This window comes from Bombyx mori, chromosome 26 (assembly GCF_030269925.1).
Source record: "Bombyx mori chromosome 26, ASM3026992v2".
Lineage (NCBI taxonomy): Eukaryota > Metazoa > Arthropoda > Insecta > Lepidoptera > Bombycidae > Bombyx > Bombyx mori.
The window spans coordinates 10109742-10124539 of NC_085132.1; the positions used below are offsets into that span (position 1 = coordinate 10109742).

Consider the following 14798-nt stretch of genomic DNA (forward strand, 5'->3'; position numbering starts at 1 on the left):
ATAACATTTGCACTTTACAAAAAAAAGAAGACTTCAATAGCTTTCATTCTCTACAAAAATATGTGAAATACAAAAAAATACCAAGAAACCGTCATAAAGATGAAAAAATTAAAAAAAAATTGTTGAAAATTTAAAAATAAAAAAATAAAAATTTTATCGTGCTTGGCGCGCGTCATTGAGTACCCCAAAATTTTTCGGAAGAATTTCAACCCGAGAAAAAAACCATTTTGCTTTAATATAGAGTGAAAGCTGAAAAAGTTACCCAGGTTGTCTTTTTCGCTCTTGTTAGCGTTTTATGAGAAATTGAGACAGAACTACGGTAATTTTCAACAGCTCTCACTATATACCTATGGGCTATTTATTATATGCCAAATCGACCACTTTTGCGTCCGATCCCTTTAGATTCAGCTGAAACTTTATTATTCTTTTCTACCCTTTGAAAAACATCTTTGAGAATTTTTTCAAATGTTTTGAAGCCAACGTATACATACGTATCGACTCGTAAGTAGTTTGTATTTCTATAAGCGAACACGAGAGGGTGTTTAGTTCAAATCATAAAAGATGAGTGGGAAATGAAAAAAATTCAAATAACATACGTATGAGATGTCGATTTTACTTAACTTTTGAAAAACTTATTATGAAATAATAATTCATTAATTACATTTATGCATTTCATAGGTTGACCTACTTATAAATTTCTAAACATTGAAAGGATGTTCATTTATCCTGAAAATTTTGGGGTACTCAATGACGCGCGCCAAGCACGATAAAATTTTTATTTTTTTATTTTTAAATTTTCAACAATTTTTTTTTAATTTTTTCATCTTTATGACGGTTTCTTGGTATTTTTTTGTATTTCACATATTTTTGTAGAGAATGAAAGCTATTGAAGTCTTCTTTTTTTTGTAAAGTGCAAATGTTATTGAGATGAGTTTTATAAACGTGGACTTGGCGCAATTTTTTACAGTGAAACTGTTTTTGTTCGGATTTCATATCTTTTTGTTAAGTATTATTTTTTGCTCATTTATTACTTAATAAAAATAAATTATAAATAGTCACTCAGCTTAAAAGCTAATGAAACGCTCAATTAATTAGTGTTTTAATGTTAGGTGCCCGACTGGCATGAGACTCTCGGGTTGTCAGTTCCGGTATCGACCGGGGACGCGTGTATTCCGCTTCAAAGTCTGGCGCGCACTAATTGGGGGTGCGAATGATGCAACAGATGCGCGGGCGCGGGTAGCGCGGGGTGGGTCGTCGCGGCACGGACCTGAGTCACATTCTCTTTGGCTGCTGTTGCCCCGCGAAACGGAACGCTGCGTTACATACTCCCCCTCCAAGTTGGGAACGCGTCCCGAGTCCAACTTGGGACTGTTAGTCTGAAGACGCGGCCTTCCTCTCTGCCTCTTTGGCATAATTGGATCCGTACTTGAATTTGACGGAGAGTGGGTTAAATCCGCGGTGTGATACTTGCCGATGACATTGTTTGACAAGTCTGCTATGAAGTACGTTGTAGGACTAACTATCTTTACTACGCGATACGGGCCATCCCGTCGTGGCATGAACTTACGTGTTACACCCCTAGACGCATAAGCAAGCCATAACGAAGGAAATACTCTTCCAGTAGGACTCGGGAGCAAGCCACGGCGGTGGCATCAACAAGTGCGTAGAGTTCTACCCATCTTGTAGCTACATCCTCTACCAGGAGTACCCATCGCTCCCCCTGCTCTCCTTCTGGCAGTGGCCCGAACAAATCGATTGCGAGAACCTCTCCTCGCTGTTGAAGCACAGGAGTGAGCCTATACGGCGGTACCGATATAGGCGGATGATCACCGGTATCAATGTGGTGCTCGGCGTAAAGGGTTGGGGCTCCCCCCACCCTAAAGATGTCTCCATTCTCCTGCAATAAATGTGATAGCTGCTGCCGTTCATCGGAGCCAAGCATAGAACCCTTATCATCACGCAGGAAGTCAGCAGTAGAAGCAAACATGCATGGCTTAGGGCACTCATATTCAATTGGATAGGTAACCCGTTTTCCCGAAAAATGCCAAGTGGATGAAGCAAAGTCAAGCACAATACCTGCCGCCACCAAAAAATCCATGCCAAGCAAAGTTTCATTATTTTGAGCATCTGGAAAAACAGTAAATTCAAGGGTTACTGACCTTTCGGGACTTATCCTTACTTCTAGAGTAGTGAGCAAAACTCGGCGGGTGCGCGCGGAACCGTCTGCAAGCCTCACCCGACGCCTGGTTTCCTCACACGGATGGTTATGCTTTAACAGCAATTCATAAAGCAACGCTCCGGCAACGCTACTCTTAGCTCCCGTATCCAACAAAGCATTACCTCGTATACCTAACATTTGAACACTTAAAATTGGTCTTAACCTAACCTGGTGCTCAGTAGAGTTACTCTGGGCAACACTTTTCACATTAGAATTAATTGTCGAAAAATGTCCGACGTTTTCCATGGTCACCCTATTTTCGTTCATCATGGTCACCCTATCGCGGCCACTTGGTACCTCGGAATAACTATGTTTTGGTTCGGTACCACTCGAGTAACGCATCAGGGGCCTATTCCTAGAACTAATATTATTGTTTATATTATGATTAAGTCTAGAATAATTTTGAAGTCTAACCTTGTTATCAGTACCGAAAAAGCGCGGAGGAAGAATCGCCTTAAAATCGGTAGGATAATAATTATTTTCATTATCAACAAAACATTGTTTACGATTATTAATATAAATGGACGACTTTACGGTGTTTGAAGTGCAAGCTGTATGCAACGAGCTGTCGCGATGAATAGAGTTCACTGAACTTGACAGCTGTGTATTTACTTTACCAATAGGTAAATCGGATGTGATTGATCGGGTCCGTGCAGCGTCGACGGCGTAATAACTTGCGTTAGGAGTGGGTGATATAAATCGTATATAGGTTCAATATCTATATATCGCAGCAATATCGTTGAATCCGATATCGCCCCGCACGAAATCTATATATCGATATCAGCCGATACACGATATTGCTCGATGTGATGCGCATCGCCATATCGGACCGATTCGTGAATCGAAATCTATATATCGATATCAGCCGATACACGATATTGCTCGAAGTGATGCGCAACGCCATATCGGACCGATTCGTGAATCGAAATCTATATATCGATATCAGCCGATACACGATATTGCTCGATGTGATGCGCATCGCCATATCGGACCGATTCGTGAATCGAAATCTATATTTCGATATCAGCCGATACACGATATTGCTCGATGTGATGCGCATCGGCATATCGTACCGATTCGTTAATATCAGCAATATTCGTTTGGTTCGTATCGAATCGGCCAGAGTGAATGAGCGCACGATAGGGATATCATGTGATGAATGAAACAGAAACAGGCATTATCCATACAATTGTAAACCTTATATTTAAGTCCATATGTTTGTAGATTATTCTTAGCGTATCAGCAGGATACAATTAAGGAAAGAAGTTTCAACTTTCGACCCTAACTTGAATGCAGCATAGCCTATTTGCATCGTTGAATTTAATTTCACGCGCTTTGACCTTGAACTAGAATTTTTGGACAAGTGTTTATAAATACTTAAAAGTTTTTTGTGTTTGATTTTTAAAGTACACATTTTTCTATTTTTAGTTGAATCCAAATAATTGAGTTTATTTCTTGTGTTTGTATTAAACTTTTGAAATCTACACTCTTTTGGTATATTTTGTAATTTTAAATTAAGACACAAAATACTAAAAACTGAAAATAATGTAGCCAGTCCTAAGCCTGGTAAAAGCATGAAGGAAAGTTTTTTTGATATTTTTATTTTCATGTTCTTTTTATTACTTTAAGATCATATTATAAATTGATATCAGAAAACCAACCGTATAACGTTGACTTAAATCTATATCTACTACGATATTATATCAGCGTATCGTTTCAAATCTCAAATATCATGAATCGAGAAAATCTACTAGCATCCATCAATATATAGATTCAGAAAATATATAGATTCAATATCCTCGATATATAGATACGATTCGATACGCGGCAAAACCGATATTACCCACTCCTAACTTGCGTTACACTTTGTACACTGAGACCGAGTAACACCTTTGGTACCACACCCGTAACACGAGGATACAGCTTGCGTATTTTCGTTGTCGAATTTCGTTTTTGACGCTAATTTTAAACACTCATCACGAATATGTCCGTACTTTTTGCAATAAACACAGAACAGTCTTTTAACAATCGACGTAGATGATACATTATCAGTGTTCGTGTAGCGAGGCGCGGGGACTCGAACGGTGCTCGGCGCAGCGCTGTCGTCGCGTGGCGGGCCGCCAGCGGCGCCCGAGTTGAATATTTTCCGCGGCGTCATCCGCGCCGAAGTCGAAGCACCGGCGGGAACTTCGCCTACGGTACTACCCGATGAACGTGGCGTCGCTCGCTGAGGATGATGAATAAATTCAGGCGGACTGGTCTCGTAGATGGAGTCCTCGATATGGCGCGTTTTCTTTAATAACGTGTCGTATGAAGTTATTTCGTCTCTTCTTAATATTTTACGAACACGCCGGTGTAGAAGGCCGTAAAGCATATCAATTTGAACTTTCTCACTAAGGTCACCAGGTGGGAGTCGAGCTAGCAGGGCTCGTGCTCTGGCAACGACGATCTCCGTCTTCTCTCTTTGTCCTTGCGACATTTTGAAGAGCTCTAAGTAGACTCGATGGGGCGGTCTGCAATCACCGAAAGCGCTTCGTAACGATGATAAAGCGTCGTCCCAGGAAGTGATGCTAGCTTTAATGCCTTGCCACCACATGGCTGCATTTCCGTTTAGTAACATCGAGAGTCCTCGTAACGCGATGGCGTGTCCTACGTCAGCACAATCTTTGTATGATTCGACCGCGTCAAGGAAACCGTCGAGTGAGTCGCCGGGCGCTCCGCTGAACCGCGCCGTGCATGACGCGAAGTTCCCAGAATGGTGAGTGGGCGTCGAGGAAGGCGGCGATGTCGGCTCCGACGTCGGTATTGCTGATGATTCGAGTTGAGTTTTATGCTCAAAAACTCGGTCGAGTAGGCGTTCGAATGCTGCCATTTGACTTTCTTGTAATGACGCCATGTTGTTTGCGGTAAATGTTGGCGTCGGTCCCGCGGTTGAACCAATTTCTTCTTCAACGTCTTGAAAATCGGATTGACGCCGTGACTGACGACGAGTACGTGTCGTAATTACGTAGATTCACTCCGAAATACTAGTTAAAGGGCCCGCGCTTGGGCTGCCAGTTTAATGTTAGGTGCCCGACTGGCATGAGACTCTCGGATTGTCAGTTCCGGTATCGACCGGGGACGCGCGTATTCCGCTTCAAAGTCTGGCGCGCACTAATTGCCATAATTGGGGTGGGGGTGCGAATGATGCAACAGATGCGCGGGCGCGGGTAGCGCGGGGTGGGTCGTTGCGGCACGGACCTGAGTCACATTCCCTTTGGCTGCTGTTGCCCCGCGAAACGGAACGCTGCGTTACAGTGTAATAATAATCAACATCAACTTTTACAATTTTAAACCGAATTAAATTTTGTTTCAAATGTGAAGGGTAGATGACGCTGTTCTTAATTATTTCAGAATTTAAAATTAAAATCTGAAAGCCTTGAAACATCAATCCGCATAAATGTAATTTAAAAACTACAGTAAGAGGCTTAAATAAAAAGCTGAACTTAACTCAGCCTTAATTAGAATTTTCATCGGAATTCAGTAGTAAAGTTCAAGTTATTTTGATGAAATCAAAACCGAAATATTCATAGCATCTTAAACAATCACCTACGAATAAATATTAGTTATTATATTATTTATTATTCGTAGACAATCACAACGGTTTTATAGTTTTGGGAAGGGATTTTTTGTAACGCCATCTCGTAAAGTATTTCGGTATTACATTACAAAACAAAATTGTTTCTCCAACAGTAACAACAGTACTTGCTTCGGCAGTACTTAAACTAAAATACTAACAGTAACAACATTAACGTTATTTAATGTATAAACCGTTCAATAAGAACTGCAAACTATCCCCTTGAAGCTACAGTTTATGTAGGAATAATGACTTTTTGGCGGGAACGCGAGGTGTGAAGTTGTGTGATTTGTTTTAATTTGTCTATTTAGTGTTTCTTCGGGTTTAAATGTGTAATAATAGTGGTTTATTAACTGTTTAATATCTGTGAAAGTGCACAAACGTGGGAAAATGAAACAAAGCCGCTGTACGTAACTTCTCGGTTTCCTCCAAAAAGTCCACTGAGATCTTAGTAAATGACCACCACCATTTTACTGAGATTATATTTCATTCCATATCATCTCATCTCATTTCATTTCATCCCTTTTGATTAATGTCTCAAATTAATCATCTTCATTTCATTTCACTCCATAATATCACATTTCATTTCACTCCATAATATCATTTTTCATAAAAATATGAATATAAATTAAAATAAGACATGACTTAAAGGTCTCAGTTACCAGGTCATAAAATCCATTACAAATAGGAATAATTCCAGCGCACCCTGGCGGCCGTAGATTACCATTCTCGAATATTTATAGTCTGTGGCATGTCACTTTTTACATCGAAAAAAGTCAGGATCGAAATTTTTGAGCGAGCCATAGTTTGTGGTGATAAAATTAGTAATTTCAAGTAGATTAATTGTTGTAATTGATATAACTAGTTAATATCAGTAAAATAAAGTTGTGAGTGATTGATATAATATACAATTTAGGAACCAGAAGTACCGTAGAATCAAATAAAATTTCGCAACCTCAAAAAACTGTTCTGCTCACAGTAAACACAGTCGGTAGGCTGGCGCTCCGTTTACAACGGGATTTTTGAACGGAACTTGGCGCCAGATTCTACCGAATCTGTGGATTTGACTATCGTGAAACAATCGGATTGGGAGAGTCGAAGTTTGGCCAATACAATCTGATATTTCCTGCGCTTTTTGCGAGTCGTAGCTAAAGACGCGTTTTTTGTTATCATTAAATTATTTCCGAAGATTCGGTCGTTAACACAATATTCGTTGACATTAGCACAATATTGAAATATCGACAAATAACGCCTTAGTTGTCTATGGCCATGAAAATTGTAAAGCATCTAAAACGTCGGAAGTAATAAGACTAAAGTAAAAATGCGAGTTTCATTCTTGAAAGTAGTTTCAATATAATCCGTGACTAAGTTTTCAACTAGATTCTTTTACTTTAACGTTCATACGACTCACAATAGAGGTGATGCCTTTTCCAAGAGTGTTTGCGAGTGCCGAGGTTGCTGACGTGGATGGAACTAGACCTCAGGGAAGAAAGAGAGCGGAAGTGTTCCCACCTCCCCAACCCTCCTCTGATCACCGATCTACACTGAGGTCCCAGACAATACTGCTGTACCCAAGTGCGGGTCTGAGGAGCTCAAATCCTTAGCAGGATAGCTTGGCAGTCGATCTCGGTATGCGGTCGTTGGAGGAACAAGAAGGGGAAGGGGATGTTAAAGGAACACCTAGGGATTTTAATCATAGGGGTACATTCCATTGCACATTCCGATATCGGTTCTCTTCCTCTCCCAGGAGATGGATGAAGCACTCTTAATGGATTTTCCCTCCTCAAAGAAAGTGCTTAGAATATGTTTTTACCGAGCCAATCATTCAAACTAGTATATTAGACATTTTGTTTGCACAATTATATTATTAAATTTGCTTAAAGCACATTAAACCTGTGGACTTAAGTAAAGAAATAGGTACGCTAATGACTTTTATCATTAGGTTTAGGTGACTTTGTCGAGTTAAGACATTTTTTGGCCAAAGCTAAAGTTAATTACTAACAATGTTTTTATCATTTACTCATTTGTACACAAATAAGCAAAGAATATTCAGTTAACTAACATTTTGTCCTCTGTTTGTCGTCTGTTTCATATCTATTGACAAGCTTCAGTTCAATCAATATAACAATTTTGGAAACTGATTTTTATTACTGTCAGTGCAAGAAAATATGTTAATAAAATAAATAATAGTTTAAAAAAACTAACAAAATACGCTTTTATAGAAAATTCAACTAAAAAATAGAAAATAAATTTTAATAAATTTGAATTAAAAATAGTGTAAGAAAAAATGATTTTATTGTAAAAAACTAATTACGTGGTGTCGTGGGACACCAGGTAGGAACGAAGTTCCTTCGGCTAATGTAGAATCGACACAATTTGCAAAAAAAAAATCGTGCTCAATTTTATGTTGGCTTTCTTGATTTTTCTCTTAAATTTTGCTGATTAGTTTTTATTTAAGTACAGGAAAGTATTTAGAAAATTCAGTATTTTAGGAAATAATAAATAACGTAAAATAAAAATAAAATCGTAATTCAAATTATCAATTAAAATAACAAAATATGTCTCTTTATTTTTGTTTGACAACATAAAATTACATAGAAATAGAAATAATTACAAAATAGAGAGAGAAGGGATGAGAGAACGAAAAGAAAGAGGGAGAAAGAGAAAGGTACACTACTCGCTTGTGTGTATACGACTGTCGCGCCTGCACACGTCTCATTTAACGGTTTTATTCCACGCACTTATTTCCACGGATTTTTTAACGGTTTTATTCCACGCACTTTTTTCCACGGATTTTTTCTTACGGTTTTACTATCACATTTTTTTCAGTTCGGTCGCGCAGCAAAATCCCAATCCCCTCCAAGCCTGCCGTAAGGAACTTCGTTCCAGAAAAGCGTGTGGTGCTTTTCAGGATATTATCAAAATAACCCTACTACTCATATCTGTTCATAAAATATGTATAACTACTGATACCATGTACTATTAATTACATTTAAACTATTACTTATTTTTCATTTTTTACTTGAATTGCAAATTTTTTCAATATTTTTTTTACTATTGTATTGTCATCAGTTACAAACACACATACGTCTGAAGCTAATAAAAGCGTATTGAAATAGATCTTCCTACCTATTTTTGTGTTAAAATCCTTATCAATTTCAAGGATAGGATATCCATAATACAATGGCATGTTACAGTCTATTATCTTAGGATTGGTAAGTCGTTCAGGAACGCAATGCCAGGGATGGACTCAAGCCACCTTCTAGCGAGAAAGACTATTTTAAAACCTCGTTTGATCAAGATCTTCTTCATTGCGTACCCACCAACAGGCCAAGATTATTTCATGGCCAAGTGGCACACAATAGGAATTATCTCTTGAAACGCCATGAGAACGATGAACGTGGTAATTCTAGGCAGAAGGGAAGGTGGTGATGCAGTAGTAAAAACAATATAGCATTTTTTTCTTGAACAATTCCTAAGATTTTCTTTATTGCAGCGAGTGAACTAACTCTTGGCCGACGTGAAGTCGTTACCGGGGTTCATATACATCAACAAGAAAACTTGAAAAATTAGGTCAAGTCATTGTACATCGGATGCCCTACCCTTCAGACCGGAACCCATTAATGCTTGGCGGCGGATGAAAGCAATGCGGTGATACTAACCCGTAAAAAGTTCCCTATCCGCATACTATCGATAATTACTGGTGGTAGAACCTCTTGTGAGTCCGCGCGGGTAAGTACCACCATCCTGCCTATTTCTGCCGTGAAGCAGTAATGCTTTTCGGTTTGAAGGGTGGGGCAGCCGTTGTAACTATACGGAGACCTTAGAACTTATATCTCAAGGTGGGTGGCGCATTAACGTTGAAGATGTCTATGGGCTCCAGTAACCACTTAACACCAGGTGGGCTGTGAGCTCATCCATCCATTAAAGCCATAAAAAAAAATTAACTTGGTATATTTTTTAGTTCGGTAAATTCCACCAATATATGCGGATCGTGGCCCCCTCCCCTACCCCCAAATTTGCAGATATCAAGGCCCTTTTTTGGCGAGCAGGGGACCGAACCCCCTACGAGCTGTCCACGCCTAGGGAGCATGTGGGGTGTGTAGAACATGACACCAAGACGATCTTAACATCGTCGTAGAATAAGCACGATCTCATTTTAACCGCGGGTAGTATGTTATGTGCGCCATACATATTCATAAAAATTAATAAATTTGTAGTGTCTGGTCACTGATTTCGGAATAAAGGCTATTTTTAAAACTTATGTGACTATTTGCTCTTGACCACAATCTAAACACGCTTTGTCATTTCATTTTATTATGTCTGTGTATTTATTTATTCGTCTGGGATTATCTGCAAAGCGGATAAACTGATTCTGACGATACATAGTTTTTTTATATGCTCGAAGTATTACTGGTGGCCCGGAGGCCTTTCCAGTTTCACCAGGACAGATGGGCGAGCAAAAGCTCAGCCAGGGTGGGATTTGCTAACAGCTGCCCGAGCGCCTCCGTAGAAAACCTAACAACTCAAGAGCAGCTGCTTCGCGAGTGAATCTACTACCGGATCGGAATCGCGACCCGCTGAGAAGATCCGGCGAGAAACCCGGGCTGACACACGGGTTAGGTTGCACGTCGAACTCTTTGCCGAGTTCGACGGTTACCGGGATCCCTAAGCCTGCTCCTAGTGTTAGTGCTGAAGGTGTCAATACAACAGTTGGATCTTGGATCTGATGGATCCGTAAGGACGTGTCTAGGGCGATACATAGAGTTCATTGTGTTTCATAGCAAAATATTTAAGGTTATGTTAGAACATTCTGTTCTAGCTGATGGTCCAAAACATTTTTATTCTTTAGTTTTACCCATCTTATACGTCATTTAAATCGCTACTGTAATCAAGGGCGGATCCAGCTTTGGCGCCAGGAGGGGGTCACATAGTCAAATTTAGATGCGTTCGTTCCCAAACGTTTGCCATTATACAAAGTTATTATATTATATTATTAAATAAATTAAATATTGAAGGTATGTAGTTACATAAAATCTGTATGGTGACAAAATATATAAATAAAATCATTATATTCAATTAGTGGTCCACCTAAGTTCTGGAACCAGCTCAGGGGGTGGTCATGACCCCCATGACCCCCCCCCTGGATCCGCCATTGACTGTAATCTAGCTTTAGGATAATAAGTACGCCAGCTACAAGACGTAGGCGTTGCACAGGGATCCTTGACTCTTGGCAAGAAGAAGAAGAAGAAAGAAGAACAATGAACAAGAAAGAAGAACAGTAGCTTTGATTGGGTGTTAGGGAGTGCTCTCGTAGTGAATTATGGGCTCCGATGAGTGCTTGACAGGGCGAGACGAGATCAAAATAGCAATGTAATTGGCACACAGGTTATTCCACTCTTCAAAAGGGAACGCATATTTTGTTTGTACATATTTTGTTTAAGGATTATTGCGGCTTATAACTAATATTTCATTTCGTCGTAACTTGGAAAGAGCATACCAAAATTATTCATCATCTTCATCAGCCTGCGGCAGTCCACTGCTGGACACAGGCTTCCCCCAAAGCTCGCCACTGAACCCGATCTTCGGTTCTACGCATCCAGTTACTGCCAGCTGCCTTGCGCAGGTCGTCGCTCCATCTAGCAGGAGGGCGTCCTACACTACGTTTGCCGGTTCGCGGTCTCCACTCCAGAACACGTCTACCCCAACGGTTATCGGTTCTGCGACATATGTGACCAGCCCACTGCCCATTCAGCTTACTAACTCTGTGAGCTATATCGATCACTTTGGTTCAACACCCAAATTATTGCCAGATTCAATAACCTTGTTTACAGAAAATGGACAATGGTAATTTTCCATTGACATGTTCGCCTGTAAGTCTCTTTTTTAACGACGCGTTAAAGGAATATAGCTTCTATTTACTCGTATAAAAAATATTTTTTTATAAATTATCAAATTAAAATATAGTTAACAAAACCAGTTCAATCATAATAAATAAACTACATTTAAAACGTACTTAATTAATGAAGATTTAATTTTATGAAGCTGATATTATTTTACGATCATATATAATATGCTATATGCAAAATTATTATTTTTGAAGGTCGCTTTTAGGGTTCCGCCGATAATAAGATAATCGTAACAAACCTTTCGCATCTGTCGTCTGCTGCAAGTACAATAACCTTGCGCGAACTAAACAGACATAGTCCACAATTCCTATCATCAGAGGAGACGAGTGTGTAACCGTGTTTTGTGTGCTCTTAAATTCTACCTTCAATCCAGATGGTAGATGCCACGTTACTGCCCATTTCTGAAGCAGTCATAGTTTAAAGTAAACGATAGCCATTACTGCAGTGAGTCTTCGGCCTCATGTCTCAAGGTAGACAGTAGGCTTCGGCACCCCTTTGACACCACACGGACTGGCAATATGTTTTCATATTGTTGACGGTTCGGATGTCTTTAGATGATTAAGGTTTTTTAATTTTTTTCCTACCTATTCTAGTGACATTGTGGGGTTATGCTAGATTCACAGATCGAGTAGGTGAGATCACGGGTCACTAACCTGGTTAACTCTAGCCCCAGCAAGAGCAGCGCTTCGCAGAATCTACCACCGGATCGGAAACGCGATCCACTGAGAAGATCAGGCGAGAAACTCAGTCGACTGTGTCTGTGGGTTAATTGACTAGCTGATCCCTTCGCGAGCGACGGATTCGACGAGAACGGTGACCGGTTATTGGAGTCTTCTTCTAAATTAAGGATATTTAGAATATATACTCGTAAATATGCTTATCCTCTGTGTACCAAACCAATCATCCGATTGTGAGTGTTATCAAGAAATCAATGTTTTCCACATTTAGTGGTAGTCACTACACTGCTATGTTATATTTATATATAGAACTTAATGATGGATAGTAATAAATCCCACTGAGTGTCTTGCCCGATCTTTTGAGTGGGGTGAGATTCCGATCCGGTGGTAGATTCAGCGAAGCACTGCTCTTGCTAAGGCTAGTGTTAGTTCGCCCACCTGTTAAGATGAAGCCAGAATGTCCCCTCGATTGTCATTAGTAAATAACTGTAAATCATCTTTTATAGTATGAGGTAGCGCCCTCTGTGAATTGATATTTTAACTTCACGTATAATCCTAAATTAAAATTCCCTACAAGAGGTTTCATACACACGTTAGTATTAAGTTAGTATTAAAAAATCTCATAGATGGCGCTGTATTAAAAATAATTAACTAGTAAACGAATACACAAACCAATATTATAGCGTGTATTATTTCTCGATATCCCTTATTCTCTCTCTCGTTCAATCTTTCTCACTATAGCTCTCTCGTGATACGACGTTCGCTCTGTCTCACTTTTTCTCTCGATCTTTCTTACTTGCTTGCTCCCTACTCTCACTCCATGGCTAGTTGCTTCATGCTACGTTCGCCCTGTCTTACTCTCTCTCAATCGGTCTCGATCGCTCTCTCTCTCTTTTTCGATACTTCCGTTGCATACCTGCGTGACGTTACATCTGTAAAAATTTTACCCTCGTGCGCCTAAAGAAGTTTTACTTCAAAAAAAGAAGATATTTATTATATTTAGTTACGGGTTAAGTTGTTAATGGCCGCCCCTGACGTTGTCTATGTCAAAATAGCTGAAGGCTAACCATGCATAAATGAATAGTTCTAACAACTATATAATTACATATTTATAATTCTTTTTGCTTGTTTATAGTTGGTAACCCATGTCAAACTGTTTCAGATTCTGTTAGTAACTTTGACACATTAATAATTAAACGACTATTAAATAAATATTTCTCAAGGCGGAATACATATTTTAAATTATTAGATCGGAATTGGCCATTATATCACCCCAAGATTTTATTCATCTTAGGGTTATCAAGGTAGGCAATAGATGCTTAGGTTTTAAATATTTGTTTCACTGAACTCGCCGAATGTGACGATGACTTTGACATGCAAGCTAACTCCTTATTTTTTTTTTTGTCAATTCCTTTGAACATTTTTATAAACGTTACTAACCTACAAGTAATAATAACAATAGTATTATTAGTATTATAACAATAATATTTTTTATTATTGCTTAGATAGGTGGACGAGCTCAAAGCCCACCTGCTGTTAAGTGTTTTTTTTTTTTTTTTTGCTTAGATGTGTGGACGAGCTCACAGCCCACCTGGTGTTAAGTGGTTACTGGAGCCCATAGACACCTACAACGTAAATGCGCCACACACCTTGAGATATAGTTCTAAGGTCTCAGTATAGTCACAACGGCTGCCCCACCCTTCAAACCGAAACGCATTACTGCTTCACGGCAGAAATAGGCGGGGCGGTGGTACCTACCCGTGCGGACTCACAAGAGGTCCTACGACCAGTAATTACGCAAATTATAATTTTGCGGGTTTGATTTTTATTGCACGATGTTATTCCTTCACCGTGGAAGTCAATCGTGAACATTTGTTGAGTACGTATTTCATTAGAAAAATTGGTACCCGCCAGCGAGATTCGAACACCAGTGCATCGCTATATGCGAATGCACCGGACGTCTTATCCTTTAGGCCACGACGACTTCTAAAACTTCGACTTCTGCTGTTAAGTGGTTACTGGAGCCCATAGACATCTACAACGTAAATGCGCCTCCCACCTAAGGTCTCAGGAATAGTTACAACGGCTGCCCCACCCTTCAAACCGAAACGCATTACTGCTTCACTGCAGAAATAGGTGGGGTGGTGGTGCCTACCCGCGCAGACTCTCAAGAGGTCCTACCACCAGTAAACTCATAGACACAACCTACTGAGTTTCTCGTCGGATCTTCTCAGTGGGTCGCGATACTGATCCGGTGGTAGATTCAGCTCTGTTCTGCTTTCGTTAGAGCAGCTGATAGCGTGGTACAACAAAACAAACCATCTCCAATCTATCGTTATATTAAAAACAAAACTCCATTACTACGAAAAAGGAAAAAG

The 14798-nt window shown here is 39.7% G+C and overlaps 1 protein-coding gene across 1 annotated transcript in view; it reads right to left on the reverse strand.

Moving 5' to 3' along the window:
* The window catches only part of LOC101741464 (cilia- and flagella-associated protein 58), a 57037-nt gene that overhangs the window by 13081 nt on the left and 29158 nt on the right, over window positions 1-14798 (reverse strand). The gene's annotated exons all lie outside the window — the stretch shown is intronic.